This window comes from Lagenorhynchus albirostris, chromosome 19 (genome assembly GCF_949774975.1).
Source record: "Lagenorhynchus albirostris chromosome 19, mLagAlb1.1, whole genome shotgun sequence".
In the NCBI taxonomy this organism is placed as follows: Eukaryota; Metazoa; Chordata; class Mammalia; order Artiodactyla; family Delphinidae; genus Lagenorhynchus; species Lagenorhynchus albirostris.
Genome location: NC_083113.1, coordinates 58,035,061 through 58,050,548, shown reverse-complemented (window position 1 = coordinate 58,050,548; position 15,488 = coordinate 58,035,061). Strand labels below are relative to the sequence as shown.

At 52.2% G+C, this 15,488-nt stretch overlaps 1 protein-coding gene across 1 annotated transcript in view; it reads left to right on the top strand.

Annotated features, from left to right (window-relative positions):
* Positions 1-15,488, top strand: part of C19H16orf95 (chromosome 19 C16orf95 homolog) — a 438,566-nt gene that overhangs the window by 415,051 nt on the left and 8,027 nt on the right. Inside the window, exons 20-21 of the mRNA XM_060129824.1 lie at positions 5,976-6,099; positions 13,827-13,919. The gene's annotated coding sequence lies outside the window, so the exon portion shown is untranslated. The remainder of the gene's footprint in view (positions 1-5,975; positions 6,100-13,826; positions 13,920-15,488) is intronic.

Below are 15,488 nucleotides of genomic sequence, written 5' to 3'. Positions count from 1 at the left end.
GACATCCTTGACTGTCTCCCATCCGTGCCTCGCTTGCCCACGCCCCAAGGGATGCTGACGGGGACCATCTCCCACAGAAGCAACGTGCACGTGAACCCCTGTGCCAGGATTTGCTTCCCAGGAAACCCAAACTAACACGTGACCCATTGACTGGAAGGGAACAGAATATGTGAAACTGAGCCATTCTGAACAAAAATCCACAACGTACCGTCATACTCAGAGAAGGTACGTGGTAAATGCAAATGAGCGTGTACACATCTCGGTGTTTCATGGACGCCAGCCACGCAGCCTCATATGGGGAGGCCACCAGCCCTCCAAACACAGTGACACACTTTACGGCCAAGCGTCCTAGCGTCTGTTGGCCTCGACACACCCTCTTACCCTTCAGGAGGAAGTGGTGGCCTTCTCCACTATGCGTCACTTGAAAGGAACTCTTAAAATACCATCTGAATGAAGAGCCCACCCAGTCTGCCCAGGCCACCCGCAAGTCCCCACATCGCATCTATGGCCGACTGGACCTTCATGGCAATGGTCACTTTCTAAAAATAGAAGCCCCTGCCCCGCAGAGTCGGGGGAACCACAGGAAGCAGTTGAAAACCACTTCCAGTGGCCGTTCTGCCTCCAGTAAGTTAGGAATAGAAGTGGGGCTGCTGTTGGATTAATAGGTCGTTTGCCTGGGCCATCAATCAACGTGGAGCAGCCCCGCATTTAGACGAGCTGCTGGGGGAGCGTGCCTTGTGTGCCTGGGCGGCCGGATCCATTCCCAGTCCTTCGAACCCCGCACCAGCACAGGCGTCAGCAAAGTTCCTTAAATCTCAGGAAATGAACTTCTGCCTCTTTAAATCCCTGCAGCAGTTCCACGGGGCAGCCCTGCACCCCCAATGGCAGCTCCAAACAGATTTCTTTCGGTCCTGGATTTGACCTAACTTCTCCCCACCGCACAGCTGCTTGTATTGTATTGTATTGTGTTGTGTTGTGTTGTGTCGTGTTGTATTTTTCAAACAGCTGTACACGAGGAGAACCTCAACAGCTGACCTCAGCAGTGTGGGTTTTTTCTGTTGTGTGTTTTTGTTTTGCTGCAGCGCTGCCGACCTGAGGCTTGCCTCACACTTTGTAAAATTCACAGCAGCCGTATAAGAAAATACCAAGTTTGTCAGCTAACCCTGGTCTTTATTACAGTAACCGCCGTAATGTCAGCCAGCTGGGATGGTCCCAGCAGGCTGACACCCATCTGGGGGCTGGATAGGCCGGGCCTGCCTGACAGGGCTGGTGCCTTCCAGATGAGATGCCAGCTTCCACGGTGATGGAAACAACGAGGTCTTCACCGCTCGCTACTGCTTCTCTTAGGACAAAATGCAGAGGGAGGGAATGTTTCATTGGTAAAAGCCACAGTCAAAGTTAAAGCCCGAGCGCTCGCCGTGGCTGCACCCCACAATCTCGTGGGCAACCCCCTCCTCTGGTCAGCCGCCGCTCACTAGATTCCAGGCGCCAAGACACTTCCGTGCAAATGACAGCTCAGGTCCCTTGTCTCTAGGACCTGACGTCTGGGGCGGGGCCAGGAGACCAGGAAGAAACAAATTAAACCACTCCTTAAATAAGCCTCAAAAGCAATCGTGCAATTAAACAGATCAACACAAACAAAACAAAGGTGGCTCAGTGGGCTTTCGCAGGCCTGGCAGTGGGGGTGGGGGTGGGGGGCTGGATGTCATAGTTTGTGAGGGCAAAAGGTAGGGGACGACTGTCCCAGAGCATATTCTGGACCTGGAGCTGTTAGTGACCCTTCAGCCTGGACAGAGAAAGGGGGAAATGAAACAAAGTAAAAGCATTTACTGAAAACGGCGGCCGGGTCCCCGTCCTCATGGCCGCATCACTGCTCGTGTTCTGTGGCCTCCTTACATCCTGGCCCTTTTCAGGTGGGAGATTTGGGGCCCTTTCCATCCATTTATCAAGGAGGCACTCATCTGGGGGAGGACCCTCCTCTTTGGTGCATTTAGACCCGAGCTTATGGAATTGAGGAGTGGCCTCCGGCTCTGAAGCACAGGAAGTGCAGACTCGGGGCGCTGGGAGTAGAGAGAAGAGGAGGACAGACCCTCGGAGGCCTGTCCTGGGAAGCTGGACCCAAAGCAGGTCCTGAAACAGAGGAGAAGCTCTGGTCTCCTCCCCTCCGTGGGCACCGTGTGTGGCAGGCACACAGTGACACGTCTGTTACTCACATGAATGCCTGCCTGTGTTTTGACCAAGACTTAGGTCATATTTGAAGTCTTAGCCCAGGTTTTCCACAGGGCAGTGGGTGCTCGGGGACAAATTTAGCCTCCAGTGAAGGAGCAGAGTCTTCCAAGGCTGGACGCAAAGCCAGCGTTGACCCACGGAGCGTGTGCAGCTGGACGTGCAGCCGTGTCGTCTCCAAGCCTGGCCTTTTCTGTCCTTGCCGTGAGGTTTCCCGGTTTCAGCTGCCTCTAATGACCTCCTTCCCGATGTAAGACTAAGCCCATTTTATTTGTACCATATGTCACAGATGCTGGTATGTGGCGTGGTTTGAGAAGGCTAAATCTGCCCATTGATTTGGGGTTTTTAGGGACCCTTATCGGGCTGGGACGGCTGACCGCTCTCCACCCGTCATCTGCGTATCCACAGGGGGCCTGCGGCGGAGTCACAGGGTCAGGCTGTCTGTCACCCCCCAGATGTTTACAATCTCAGAGGGGCTGGAGCCAGAATCCAGAGTGGTATTCGGAAGACAGCAGAATTGGGAAAGTCTTTCTTGTTTTTTCCCTAAGATGCTCAAGGCTTGAGTTCCCAGGCTTCTGGATCAAGGCTGGTTGACTGGACTCCAGCCCCTTACAGGCTGGACAGTCCAGAGCTTAGAGTGCAGCGCCCTCCCGGCACCTCGGCAGGAAGTGGCCTGGGAGGCTCTAACACAGCATCCAGCGGGATGATGACAGTGGGGGCGCTGCTGGGCCTGGCTTGGGGCCCACAGACTGTGAGGGCCATTGCAGTGCTGGAGGGACCACCCAGTGGAAGGCAGCCCTAGACCGGGCAACAGGCTGGGCAGCAGGGGGCTGGGAGTGGGGCTGCAGGGTCCCTGCAAGAGGGGACTGAGCTGTAATTAGTCTCCCCAGGAGGCCAAGGTCACAACGAAGGTCTAGTCCCGGAGAAGAAGGGGAAGAGGTCGTGTCTGGCCTGACACCAGCCTGGGGTTTCCCTTTGCAATACACCTTTCGTTGTGTATTCAGTAAGTCAAACCAGCAGCACTTCTGCATCACCTGACCTTCTAAAAGCTGGCAGACTCTCTTACCATTGTGCTCCTGGCTCCTCTTCCGGAAACTTTTGAGAGATTTTGCATCTTAGAAGAAGAGTGAGGTGCGATCTTGGGGGCATGAACACTTACAGCCATTACGGTCATGGCTCCTTCCCAAGGGGATGCTTTCTCAAAGCTGCCTTTTGGTATACAGTGACTCAGTGACCCTCTGATGATTTGGGATCTCACTTTTATTTCGTCTAAATGTAATCTTGTCGTTCGTCCGTAGGAGCCTAGGGGACTGTCATCAAATAAAAGAGACATGCCCAGCCCATGGTAGGCACTCGGCACTTTGTTGAATACATGAATAAATTATAAAGTGAAAAAAAAGGAAGCATTTGACATCTGCATCTCAGAGTTAGGCCAGATACCCTTTTATTTAAATGGAATTCCGTTTAGTGACTCAGTGTTTTTTGCCTGCTTATAGGTTTATTTCCCACAATTAAATAACTTAGATTTATCTTTCAGGGAGGTACAATATATTGATATATTCCATTGTGGTTTTCTTTTTCTCCAAGAAAGGCATATAGTGGCGTATTTTTAAGTATTGGTGTAATTGCTTCTTATAAATATCATTCATGCTTGCTTTTTAAAAAAATTTAAGCAGAAATTCCTAAGAAAGCAACCAACCGCCCAAAATGTATTAACTCCTCCAAAATGGGATTAATATTAATGTGGCTGTCTTTTTGAATGTCCTCCTACATACATACACAAATATCGATAGAAAGCTGAAGAGAGGAAGTTAATACACGTGAGTAACACTATCCACACTATTTAAAAATGAAAATGTATTTCTTTTACTTGAATTTAATTGACAAAATGTAAAGTAACACCAAGGGAATTGCCAAACTAATTCTTTACCACAAAAGATGGTGACACGGGGAGGAGGAAGGGTAAGCTGGGACGAAGTGAGAGAGTGGCATGGACTTATATATACACTACCAAATGTAAAACAGATAGCTAGTGGGAAGCAGCCGCACAGCAAGGAATTAGAAGTGCTGGTGGAAGGGACTCCACATGTGACCGAAGTCTTGTTCCGTCAGATGTTGAAGGTTTAACGTCAGTGAAGGCTGTGGTAGAAAACATCTCACAGGTTTGGGGAAGTTTTTTTTTCATTATAGAAATATGCCATTACATTTTAGGTTTCTGGATAATATGTGTATTCTTTTGCCCATACAAAGAGCCTATATTATTAGAGCCTCTAATAATAGGTGGGTAACTCCCAGGGAGATCAGCTCAGTGCTTTGTGACCACCTAGAGGGGTGGGATAGGGAGGGTGGGAGGGAGGGAGACGCAAGAGGGAGGGGATATGGGGATATATGTATATGTATAGCTGGTTCACTTTGTTATACAGCAGCAACTAACACACCATTGTAAAGCAATTATACTCCAGTAAAGATGTTAAAAAAAAAAAAAAAGATGGTGATTCCTAAAAATCACTCCAAAGCTAAGAAAAGTGGATGCCAAAACTGTGGGGAGGGGTGACCCGAAGGCTGTGCCCTTAAGGCAATGCTGTTTGACTCCCCCCAGGCTCCAGCTTCCACGCGGCCCCACTAACCGCCTGTATCACGTGTCCTTTGACGGGACCCATACGATATAAACTGTGTTCTGAATACTAATCCCCCCAGGTGTAAAGTTCCATATTTAGGGTTTGTACTGTTTAGGGTAAATTCTATTCTGTAACAACAATCGCCCCAAGTGTGCAGAATCCCAATCCATGTGGATTTCATGGTATCACCCATCACTTCCCCACAGTGTCTTCTTTTGGGATTCTTCGTAAGTCTCGTTCAGCTCCACGTCATCGAGGAATTCTCCAGTGCCCTGATGGGATGAATGAGTGCAGCGTTCAGTGTTTTCTTGTTTTGTTCTCAAAAATACCGATTTGTTGTCTTCATACTTGAAAGACAATGTACCTGGGCTTCATATTCTTCATCCTGTTTTCTTTTGCTCAGAACTTTGGGGAAACTGCTCCATCATCTCCTGCCATGAAATGTGGAGGTGTGGAGTCCCTTCCACCAGCACTTCTAATTCCTTGTTAAGGGGAATGTTCCCACCTGTCTCTAAACAGGTCACGTTTGGTGCTGTCTCCAAATATGGGCTTGTCTTTGTCTCCCCTCAGGGTCCACCCTCTTGTCCCTGCTTGTGGGGACCTCCTCTCTTTGTCTGTTTCCTTTCCATTCACTGTAATCATCTCAAGACTTTCCTCTGTCTCATTTGTCATCCACGGCTACTCTGTTCCCTGCTATCTTGAAGCAATACTGGGAACTGTGAAATCCTGGTTTCCCCGTTTTTCAGCTCAAGTGACTTCCAAGGCCTCGTGGCCAGAGCTGAGTTTCCACTCCTGGTTTGTCCGATTCCAGTGCCTGGGTTCAAAGGATTCACCACATACTGCTCAGCTTTTTAAACTTGGATTCTGAAAGACTCTGTGTATCTCTGTGTATTTTTTTCTTGAGGTACAATCTTTATTGAGATATAATTGACATATCCACTATGTAGGTTGAAGGTGATAATGATTTTAAGCATAATGATTTGACTTACATACAGATATGTAATTTGTATATTGAGGAATCAATATTTCGTTCCAAAATGCCACCTATATCTGAGCTTGCAGCTTTCACTGCCCACCTCCCCATTCCCCACCCTCATCACTGTTCATTTTTTATTCTGTGTCCATAACCAGAGATCCTCTCTACCCAAGTCTTCCCTGGGGCTGATCCCGTCGAGCTGGATGTGACCGAAGTCTTGTTCCGTCAGATGTTGAAGGTTTAACGTCAGTGAAGGCTGTGGTAGAAAACATCTCACAGGTTTGGGGAAGTTTTTTTTTCATTATAGAAATATGCCATTACACTTTAGGTTTCTGGATAATATGTGTATTCTTTTGCCCATACAAAGAGCCTATATTATTAGAGCCTCTAATAATAGGTGGGTAAATCCCTAGGTAGTATAGTGGATGTCTCTGGGGTTTTCTACCGAATCTCTGCTCTATAGACTGACATTTCTCTCATCTGCTGAGTCAGAAATGCAGGATTCGCCAGTCAGTATGGACAGTTTGGCTCCCTGGCCATGCCATGCCTCCCTGAGGACTTCTGACAGGGTGACAGAGCCAGTGTCAAAAAGGCTGAAGCTGTGAGATGTAAACTCAGTCCCGGCCACACGGGCTCTGTTCTGAGCCTCCACACACCAGCCCCAATCCTGTCCCAGGACCTTTGCACTTGCTGCTGCCACCACCTTGCACTCTTCCCCTCAATCATCAGGACTCTCTCCCTCACTTCTTTCACATGGTGTCTTCCAGACATTATCTCATCAGAGGGAGCTTCTCTGACCACTGCATTTGATATAGCACACACACACACACACACACACACACACACACACAATCACATGCCCGCGCATTTACACTCGCAGGTGCACACCACCACATACACGTGTGCACGTGTGTGCAAGCACTCCTTCCCTCTTTCTCTTCCACCTTCCGCGCTCTGCTTTAGATTTCTCGATTGTCAGTCCCTGTCACATCCACTGAGTGTTTTGGTTTCTGTTCCCTTTCTAACTGCCCAAGGGGCTCAGAACTCCAACAATCCCTTCTTTTCACTGCCTTCTTTTGGGGGGGTAGATGGAAGGGACTGAAATTGTGGGGGGAAGGTAGGAGACACATTAATAAAGAGGAAACCACCAAAAAAAAAAGAAACTCACCCGCACATATGCACACACTCCTATACTCACCCATAGAGGCCTTCTCACACGCACACGCTCATGCACACACAGACAAACACACTCACACGTGCTCGTTACCCTTTTACCTGCACCCTCTTCATTCTCCATCATGCAGTCATCACCCCCTGCACACCCAGCGGAAGCTCCAGAAGCCTCCTGCAGGGCCCCCGAGCCTTGAGGGGCCCCAAGCACTTGGTGAAACACACGAACCACCTGTGCAGTGGATAAACGCATGTGTGACCACGTGGGGGACAAGCTTGGTGCCTGGGCTGGCGAGTGTGTGTGAGTCGGAGTCAGGCACAGGGGAGGGGGTTCAAATCCCACTCCCTCTGTCACTGACTGCCTGACCCCCCAGAGCCCCCCTGGGTGCAAACAGGGACACTCAGGGAACTACTGGTGGTCGTGAGAATAGCAGACGGTGCCCAGGGCTGGCCGCACTGACTGCACCCCGCGGCTGCAGGCGGCCACTCTCACAGCCTGGTGTGGGGCTGCCCAGATGGCGTGAATGCATCACGCTCACGCTGAGATGTTTGTGTCCCCTCACTGCCCCCCCCCCCGCCCCTGTGCATTTTATCTGCACGGGCGATTGTGCGGAGCTTCAGGCCACCACTCCTCACAGTTCAGAGGCTCAGCTCTTGCCCTAAGGGACAGAGAGAAAAGAGGTAACATTGACCTTTTTTGTTTCTACTTTGCAACCTCAGTGAAGCACTTACTTTCCCCACCCCCATCCAGGAAGGGGAGACCATTACTCAGTTTCCAAAGTCTGAGCTCTCCTATACCTGCAGGGTGGGACCAGGGCCCAGGGGTGTTGACACTGCCTCGGGGTGGGAAGGGCTGTGCTCTCTCCCGGGAATGCACTGGCCTGCACTTCAGATGGGACAGGACACAGATGCCATGGGTCTCAGGAGTTGGGTGGCCAGATGAAATATGAATAATTTTTAATATAATAATGTCCGATGCAATATTTGAATGTCAGGTAAAAATTAATATTTTTTAGTATAAATATGTCTTTTGAAATATTTGAATGTCAGAAAAAAATGAATAATTTTAGTATAAAATATGTCCCATGCTACTAAAAAACCATTTTCATTCTTGTCATGGGTTGAATAAGTGTCCTCCAAAAAATTCACGTCCACCCCGCGTATCAGAACGTGTCAAGTTGGAAATAGGGTCTTTACGGCTATAATTAGTTACGATGAGGTCACACTGGATGAGGGTGGCCCTAAATCCAATGTCTGCTGCCCTTATAAGAACAATATGTGAAGACACGGAGACACACCAAGGGAAGGCCACATGAAGACACAGGCAGGGATTGAAGTGACGCTTCCACAAGCCAAGGAGCCCCCAGGATTCCAGCAGCCGCCAGAAGCCTGAAGAGACCGGGAAGGTCCCTCCCTCCCTCAGGGCCTCCAGAGGGAGCACAGCTTTGCCCACACCTTGATTTCAGACTTCTGGCCTCCAGACAGCGAGGGAATACATTTCTATTGCTTTAAGCCCCCCAGTTTGTAATCATTTGTTATGGCAACCCTAGGAAACTCACACAGTTGTTTATCTGAAATTACCATTTAACTGGGCATCCTGCATTTTTATCTGCTGAATCTGGCAACTCTAGATTACTCCCGGCATCCCTCCAGAGCAGTGGTTACAACGGCCTGCTTAGAGTCCCAGACCTGCCCCTGTGCTCGTTTCCCTGGTGACTCAGGCAGGGCATCTGCAAAGTGCTCAGAGGGGTGGCCGCCCGCAGCAGGCTCTCCCCACCTCCGCCTGCACCTCCACCAGCTCCTGGCCTACGCTTGTTTAGACTATGGTGGAGTTGTCTGCCCTGCACTATACCAGCCACATGGGCTGCTGCGCTTGGGCTCCAAGTAGCCATGGTGGAGATCACACAAGACCCCTCCCTCAACTATTCTGAATTGCTTAAGACCACCTAAGACAGGTAACTGTCTCTAGGGAGTTGACTTTTCCCTGCTACCTACCCGCCTCAAAAAAGGCAAAATGACACAGGTTAAATTTCTCACAAACCGCAACACGTGGTAGGGGGAGAGGGAAGGGACAGTTGCAATTGGATTTGTCTGATTGAGAAAAATCAGATAAATAAATAGAATTCTCCTGACGCCCATGTCACGGAGTGAATCCACGCCCACTCCGGCTATTAAAGCGTCCCTGGAGAGACTCTGCCTTCTGGGAACCGTTTCCACTGTCTCCCTCAAGAAGTAAAGCGCAGACTTCCTCTCCCCAGTGCTGAGTGGTGGCCGCTGCTGCTCCCTGTGGCGTTCCCAGGGCCCCACGTGGATCCGGGGATGCCGCTTCCCCAGGCTTCCCGCAGCTGTCAGGAGGGACAGGCGTGCAGGGTGCTGAGCTCCCCCGGCAGCTGAATAAATGCAGGCTGTCCTCTGTGGGGGGAGTGCTTCCTCAGATCTAATTGCCTGATGACGGTAGGACCACCCACTGTCCTAATTACCCTCCGTTTGCCAAACCCGGAGTCGGGCTCTCCTGTGATGGACTCTGCGTTCCAAAGGAGGAATGCATTAGCCGGGTCTCTCGTCTGTCCTAGACTCACGCGAGGGCCCTGGCTGGCTGCACAGCTCGAAGCCGACCCACCCGCCCTGCTGGGCCCCAGGAATCTCACTCAGCTTTCCCGCGGCAAAGCAGACATCAGCGCCCAAAAGAAAGGTGCCAAGGGGTCCCCCGTAGCCTCACGTGCGACGGCTCCAAACCGGCAGACGTCCAAATCAACGCTCTTCGCCTGGAAATGGTACACCCAGCGGCCGCGAGCTCCGCAGGCCTCACAGGGTAGGGGGGCTCTGCACGGCCATTGGGGAAGCTGTCGGTTGCCATGCAGATGTGATGGTCAATTTCACGTGTCCCCTCGACCGCGCTCAGGGATGCCCAGGTAGCTGATGAAACACGTTTTCTGTCTGGGAGGGTGTTTCTGCATGAGATGAGCACTGAGATGGTGAACCTCTGAAAGCAGATGGCTCTCCAACATGTGGGCGTCACCCAATCCATTGAGGGTCCGGGTACAACAGAAGGTCGGAGGAAGGGCAAATCTGTTTTCTCTGCTGAGCTGGGACATCCACCCTCTCCTGCTTTCGGATGTCAGTGTTCCTGGTTCTTGGGCTTTTAGATTGTCAGTGTTCCTGGTTCTTGGGCTTTTAGATTCAGATGAGGGCTTACAGCATAGCTCCCCTGATTCACTGAGCATGTGTCCGGCCACTGATCAAGGCCAGAAGGGTGCCTTTTGTATTCCTAAATCGTTGCTTTCTGGATGTGTCATCTTATTTCTAATTCATGGTCAACGCATGATGCCAGAGACATGAATAGAAGCAGCTCCCAAGGACTGCATTCCTCACAGGTGCTCTCACATTCACACCTTCACAGAGGGGGGCCTGAAGCGCAGGGAGGTTCAACACACGGCCGAGGGCGCATCCATAGTTAATGGGCAGGGGACTTGGTCCCCACCTGCCTGGCTGCAAGGGCCCCGTCTGAACTTCTGACCATCTCACCTACTGCCACAGTGCCCGCCCCATGTCGGGTCTGCAGCGTCCTCGCCCTGTCGTGAACAGTGAACAGGAAGATGTTCTAAAGATGGGCGTGCACAGCATCACTCAGCTCCCAACCAGCAGAGGAACTGGGTTGGAAGCTGGGTCCTGAAACCCCCTCCACCAGAAGCAGTGAGTCATCTAACAGGCGTGGGCTGAGGGCGCCGTGCTGGTGCCAAGAGCCCGCGGAGATGTAGCCTGAACTTGAATCTGAGCCCACTTTGGAGAAAGCCCAGATTCACCCATTTTATTTTAATTAATCATTCTCCCCATTTGCCGATCTAATCTCCAGAGGAAGTTGGACCACCGATTTGGACCCGCTGAGAGGGCGAGACCTTCTCAAGAATCTCAGTGCAGGAGCCCCACGCACACCCCAGCCTTCCAGGGCCCTCCTCCAACTGCAGGAGGGGCTTTCAAGGCTAAGGCTCCCTAAATTGCCCCGTTATCATTTCTTAAGGGAGATGTCTGCAGAAAATAAAAAGCCGCTTGGAAGCAGCAGGTTTTTGGAACAAGAGGCAGCAATCTATGCTGTGAAGCAGTCCTGGGTGGTTCTCCTTGAAGGGCTCTGCCTTTCGGCAGTTACGTGGTCAAAGTCCTCCACCCTTGCCCTTCCACCTAAGCCAGGCTCCGCGATGCCAGGACTCAGCCTGGAGGGGCATGTACCTCCAACCCACTGGGAGACAGTCGGCTCCACGGGCACGCCGGGCCCCTCAGACGCCCGTGGACGCTGCACACTCCCGTCTTCCCTCATCACTTGTCAAGTCCCCTGCACTGATTGTCTTCAGCCTTCCCGGGCCGTCTTCCGCCCGGGCCCAGCAGGTGCCTCCTGCCCCAGGACAGCTGTGCAGGCCCGGAGACGGGCTGCACTCCCAGGCCCCGCTCTGCCCGTCCACTGGGCGGCCGGCCTTCCTTTTCGCCGGGGCTGATGGAGACCTGCAGGAAGCTTGCAGGAGGCGGTGCCTGGAGAAACAAGAGGGCTTTGAAGCACAAGGTGAACCGGCCTGGCTGTGGTTTACATTCTTTACCTTAATTTTAACAAGTATTTCAGCCCCTTGAAAATTGCTTCTCTAGAATAATAAACAGAGCCCATGTTGAGTCGTGGCTGGACCTCGGTGCGAGGCGGGAGGGGAGCTAAGCTTGGGGGGCCATAACAGTAGCTGGTGAATGTGTGCGTGCCCTTGCGGGGGGGGGCGGGCAGGGGGCCACTGCAGCTCAATTGGCCCTCATTTTTGAAGATTTGGTGGGATTGGTGTGACAACATGAGGTTTTGGGTTACACATAGCAAGTGAAACAGTATACAAATAATAGACGTAGAGAATCATGGAAGAAAGGGAGCGGTGTCTGCCTGTCGGGTCTGTTACTTGTCACTCCAGCTGGTGCCTTTCGGGCTCCTTCCCTCCACCAGAACTCCAGAGGGCCTGTCAGCGAGAGAAAGATGCCAGGTCCTGGTGCTGAGAAACAGGGGAGGGACCAAGGGGAATCCATTCATTCACTGGGTATTTATTAAGCACCTACTATGTGCCAACCTCTGTTCCAGGCCATGGGGATCAGCACGGAGCAGAAATTCCACCCATGCCCTCCCACGCGTGGTCCACACCAGCAGCCATGCTGTCCCCGGGAGCAGGAACGGCTAGAAATGCAGACTCGCGGGCCCCGCCGGCCTCCGGCAAGGCCCCAGGCCACTGAGTGTGCCGTCAAGTTGAGGATTCCGCTCTGGAAACGAAAGGAGACGCTGGCAGGAGGCGGCCCATGGCCGCGTCCGTGGCTGCGTGTGGGGCAGCCAGAGGGAGCCCAGCCGCTGACCAAGTCGTTAGCCCCGCGTCCATGCAGGAGCGCAGCGGGTCAGCACCCACAGCCTTGACAGGGCGGCCTGGAGACGCAGCTCTGCCCCCCCATGAGGCAGGCAGAGTAATGCCCCCATCCTGATCCCCAGAACCTGTGCACGTGACCTGCCGTGGGGATGAGAACTCTATCAGCCTTGCTCACCATGGTGTCTTCAGCGCTCAGCACGGTGCCTAGAGCCTACTAGGTGCTTCACAGACACTTGCTGGCTGAAAGCATTGACCCAGGTCCCCAAAATAGACAGCTTCTCAGAGGGCAGATAACCCCAGAAGTCTCCAATAGCCGGGCCAGATCTGATCCTGTGACCTTGCGGCATATTCCACTACCCACATCTGCCCACCTCCCTTGCCAGTAAAAACCAGCAGCCAGGCAGACCAGCGCAGGGGTTGTTGGCCGCCCCTGTGAGCCAGCACAGCGTGGGATACCTGATTCTCAAGGGTCCGGGGAGGGCAGGCTCCTCAGCAGCTGGTCTTCCCTGCCCCCTGGACGTTTCTAAACAGCCCACTGGCCCGAGGCCGGGAAGGAGTTTTGTGGAGATTATTGGCGTCTTTTCCCAGATGTGTGCTGTCCTCCCTGCTGCCCAGCGGGCATCCCTAACCTTAAGAAAAGGATCTTTGCAAGAGTCCTTACCCTTAGCAATAGAAAGGCGCCGAAGATGTTTGGGGTTTACGGTCTTCGCATGGGCAGGCACCGTCTCACTCACCCTCCCAAGCAGCCTGAAGGGCTGACGGTACTGGGTTAGGGGCTGCACGAGGACTTAGGGAGACCTTGGCTGTGAAATGCTGAGCGTGGGGCCGGCACACGCACCGTTTGGGTGAGCCCGTGCTCACCTTCCTCAGCTCCACCACCACTTAGTTCCCACAATGCACACTCCTGTCAGGCGGGAACCACCGAATCCCCATTTCCAGATGAGGCTCAGAGAAGGAAATGAACTTGCCCAGGGTAACACAGCTTTCCCACTGATGGAACAGAACGCTAACCTCCTGGGCACTCTGACACGATATGCCCAAGCCCTAACTCTCTGGCACGTAGTTTAGTAGTGGGGACTTGCTGAAAGCATGGGAGATGAGCGCCATCTGCCCCTTCCTCAGGCGTCAACTGATATTAGTGTTTACAGTATCGCTCCTAGAACAGAGGCTCTCTAACCTGTGAATCTCAGGACTCTTTACATTCTTAAAACTGGTTGAAAATCCTAAAGAGCTTTGCTTTTGTGGCTTATATCTGTCAAAGTTTACAGAATTTTACAGTAAAATTGATAAAATTTAAAAATATCTTATCCATTAAGTCATATAAATAAGAACGAGGGTAAACCCACTGCATGTTAACACAAATAACGTATTTTTGAAAGAAATAATCAGGTTTTGCAAAATAGAAAAGTAGTGAGAAAATTCAGTGTTTTACATTTTTGCAAACGTGTTTAATGTCTGGCTTAGGAAACAGCTGGGTTCTCCTATCGGCTTCTTCATTCAATCTGGTGCCTATGAAAAAGCCTGGCCACACACAGATATGGATTTGGAAATTAAGAGGTAAGTTAATAGTCTTTTTGGATAATTATGGGTATTATTCATTAATACTACGCCAAAACTCGACAAGAGGTAGTTCCTTAAAGACTGGTAGCGATGTGGAATCTGAAACCAAATGAATGAACGTCTTGTACTTACTACATTCCATTCTGTTGGTCTGTCCTGCGCTGTGCACGGATCTTTTCCCCACGCATGATTTTATAACATTCCAACGTATTATGAAGAGGCCCGAAACACCTCAGAGTCCAAGGACCACTGTTGATAACCGCTGAACTGGGTTAAAAGCTCCAGAGTGGGGTTTCCATGTGTTTTCTTTGACTCTGTGCTTCCTGAAGAAAGGAAGTGGGTTGTGGAGGGTGTTGGCGGGGGAGGGAGGAGGGAGGGTGCTAGTTAGTAATACAATAGACTGGACTCCAATTTGACTCCCAGACCAGCCCCAGAGACCTCAGACACCCTTCCGTCTGGGTGGGAGGGGAGTCACTGTGGCCCCCACATAAGCTCTGGTCTCTGCAGACTTTTCCACGACTGCGGAAGTAGCCCAGGCCTCCGGGCATTTTCCCTAACACGTCATCCCTTTGATATGGGATCTCGAGGGGATTTCCACACCGCACAGAATATGCGTTGTCCTTGCCTTGAATCTAGATGTCAGCATTCCTGTGGTCTGCCGATCACCTCCTGTATCCATCATGGTCCCACCAGGAAAGCAGCCTCCGCCAGAGGTAACTGAAGCCAGTGTCAGGGCGGGAGGGCAGGGCTCTGGGGACCAACCAGGATGGGGAGGTATCCAGAGGCTAACAGGAGTGGGGGGCCATTACCACCTGGGCTGGAAGTGGCAGGGGAGAGAGCTGGGGAGGCTCCAGCCAGGCAAGAGGGGTGCAAAGGAGAAGCCCCCGGCCTCTCTCCGCTCCCGCCCTCCAGTCTGCTTCTGGCATGTCCCATTGGCTGATCCCGACCGGAAGTGTGGGAGCCCCGTCACACCGTCCCTGCAGGGCAGCCTCCCAAGGCACAGAGCGGCATGCAGGACGGATCTGGAGGGGTGAGCGGCGGACAGCCAGCGCGGCTTCCGGGTACCATCGTCAAAGTGGAGCACGTGGCCGTGCAGCCTCAAAAGGGCTCGTGCGGACGAGCCTCCCGTCTCTCAGCCCTGTCTCAGCCCACAGGACACCCAGCCTGAATGTGGCAATGGGGTCTGCAGGCCCCTCTCTGCGGGCAATCTCCCCCGCCATTCCCAGCCCAGCCAGTCCCCAGCCCTCCCTCTGACCCGCATGTACACCCAGGCCGTGTCCTGTTGGCCTCTTCTGTACCATGACTCACCATTATCAGTCCCCTATGGACCAAGCACTGTGTCAGCTAAGCCTCCCATCTGCGCACAGGGAACCGGGAGTCAGAGTGGCACAGCCCCAGACTTAGCCACAGCAGTGAACGGCAGCACCTAGACAAGCAGACCCACAGTGTCAGGGGCTACTTGCCAATGTCATGTCCAGCGTGGTGAGGAAGAGGACCCCACACTGAGTCCACAGAGCCCCAAGTTCAGGTTCCAACCTTGGGCAGCCTTGGGCAACTCACTTTGCC